Genomic DNA, 2,719 nt, shown 5'->3' on the forward strand with positions numbered 1-2,719 from the left:
TAATGTGGCTGATTTGAGTCCTTTTTATAATCATGTTGATGAATCAAACGAAGACTTGAGGACAAGTTTCATTCAACCGGGGGAGATTGACACGGGAGTGTCTAATTTACTACAATCTGATTATATGAGCCTTGATTATGATCTAGTATCTTTTTCAGCCAATAATGATGCCTCATAATCTTTATCTCAGCACACTCTAATATGACAGCTCATCAGCATATTCTCGGCACAAAGTTAAAGCTGTTTCAAGGTGCTTTTCTTCAAGACAAAGGAATGCATTAAAGGAGTTGGTTGGCAGTTGTGAACATTTCTTCATTACCAATGAGTGCATTAAAATAGTTGGTTAGTAGCTGTAAACACTTAATTTCGAAATTTCCTATGCATGAAGGGTTGTTTCATGCACTAGTATTTATTTTGGTGTTTAGAACTTAGAAAGGACTTTTTAGAAAACGAAGGATATTGGCAGAAGCTCTCTTGGAGTGCTCTTGTGAACTCTGTTTCTCTTGGAAGTGTCCTTGAGTGGTGAGTCTTTTGCTTTCAGTTCTGTATCCTTGCTTATTATCATTAGGGTGGTGATCTTCTGTATCCCTTTTGATTTTTAAACTTTGTGGTGAACTATTTTACGTTTTACCGAAGTTTCTTCAAGAGTTCGTTCATTACCTTCTGCGACATTTTCTATTTGGACAACTGTTCTATCGGTGTTCTTTCAAAATCCATTCTGTAATTTTACCCTCCCCGGTATCACTAACCCCCAAAGTTTGTGCAATAAAGACCTTATCCTCAACGTAAGGGCTCATATATACTTTACTTTTCGCATGATTTAACTGAAGTCCAGAAACCATACCAAAGTCATTCATAATAGTAGCCAGGTTCTTTACTGAAGTTGGTTCATTTTGGAGAAAGATAAGTAAGTCATCTGCAAATGTTATATGTGATATATGAACAGAGCCAGCAATGGGTACTTTAATGCTGCCATTTAAGACTGCGTCTTCCAACATACAGCTAAGTCCTTCCATTTTTTTTGGTAAGTAAAAGTAAATTGATTATGTGTAAAGTTTCTACAAATAGCTTTATCTATACAAGTCATAGACAAAGCCAAGTAAGTAACTCATAGTTATGACTACACATGCTGTAGACTATAACTCCTAATTACAATCATCAAAGAAAATGTTTATCCAGATATATCAAAACTACTTGTGGGTACATATTTGGCATCATTCCCAAGATTTTAGCTAATAGCAAAATTGAATTTGATAAAAATATCTTTTTCTCTTTGGGTAAAGTGCACCGTTTTGAGATCTTGCTCCATACAGGATCTTGAGTCTCTAATAATCTCTTTCAATAGCTGAGCATTGTTTGTATGTTGGCATTCAAATATTCTGTAACATCTCTCCTTCCACATCCACCAAATAGCGCATCTGAAAGTAACCTTTGCCAGTTGTGTGAGAGGCCCCTTTTTTGAGAAACATTGCATGAGGTCGCATAGTTCTTGGTGCAAGTTTGGTTGCGGTAGTCTATTGAGTTCAAATCGCTGGAGAATCTCCTTCCATATCCATTTTGTGTAATCACAAGCAAAATAGAGGTGGTCAACAATTTCTTCTTGTTGCATACAAAGGGAGCATCGGTTAACATGATAGATACCTCTTCTTTTCATATTGTCTATTGTAGGTAATTTATTGAGAAGTGCTTGCCATGTACATAAGGAATGTCTTTGTGATCCCGGTCGATCCCATGTCCAACTGCTTGGGACCCACTTGTTATTTCTTTGCCTAATTTGATTCCATGCGGATGTGGCACTAAATTTGCCATTGTCATGAGGCCAAATAAGTATATATGAAGAGTTGTTCCTGATTGGAATAGCTATAATAGTCGGCCAAAGTGATAACATTTCGGGAGAAATGGGATTAGGGAGACACCAGGTTCCGTTAGCAATGAACTCAGAAACCTTCCAATCTTTGGGAGCCCCAAGATCTTTTTGTATTCTGTCACCATCATAACTCCGTTGTAGTTTAGTTGGTTAGGATACTCGGCTCTCACCCGAGAGACCCGGGTTCGAGTTCCGGTAACGGAACCCGGGTCGAGTTCTGGTAACGGAACTAGTTTTTATTTCGAAATAAGCTAAGTCCTTCCATCGCAATAGTAAAAAGATATAGAGAGAGTGGATCACCTTGTCGGATGCCATTCGTGCTCCCAAAAAAACCAATAGGTGAGCCATTAAAAAGTAGATAAACAGATTTTTGTCCCTCTTGCTTTAAAACAGATTTTTGTCCCTCTTGCTTTTGAATGCAAATCTTCCATTGCTGTGGGAAGTTCATATCGAGGAGCATCTTATAGATAAACAGATTTTTGTCCCTCTTGCTTTAAAACATATTTTTGTCCCTCTTGCTTTTGAATGCAAATCTTTGACCCAGTCATTAGCAAGCAAAATGTTATGATGTATACTTCTCCCTTTGATGAAAGCAGCTTGATTTGGGCTAATGATCTTGTGTATTACTATTAGGACTCTAGCTTAGAGAGTCCTAATTGAGAGGGACATTCATGTAAAAATGTTTTGACTCTAACTAGGAGAGTCCTAATTGAGAGGGACATTCTGTTAGGACTCTAGCTAGGAGAGTCCTAATTGAGAGGGGCATTCATGTAGGAGGTGTTTTCTTAGAGAAAAATTAGGAGTTATAAGGGAATAGGAGTCTTGATTAGGAGTCCTACTAGGAGTTGGTTA

At 37.8% G+C, this 2,719-nt stretch overlaps 1 non-coding gene across 1 annotated transcript; it reads left to right on the forward strand.

The window, feature by feature from the left end:
* The first annotated feature begins 1,998 nt into the window (after positions 1-1,998).
* On the forward strand, positions 1,999-2,071 carry TRNAE-CUC (transfer RNA glutamic acid (anticodon CUC)). The gene has a single exon. It is a non-coding gene; the product is annotated as a tRNA-Glu (tRNA).
* Positions 2,072-2,719: the final 648 nt, after the last annotated feature.

The sequence above is a fragment of the Musa acuminata genome, chromosome BXJ2-10 (assembly GCF_036884655.1).
Source record: "Musa acuminata AAA Group cultivar baxijiao chromosome BXJ2-10, Cavendish_Baxijiao_AAA, whole genome shotgun sequence".
In the NCBI taxonomy this organism is placed as follows: Eukaryota; Viridiplantae; Streptophyta; class Magnoliopsida; order Zingiberales; family Musaceae; genus Musa; species Musa acuminata.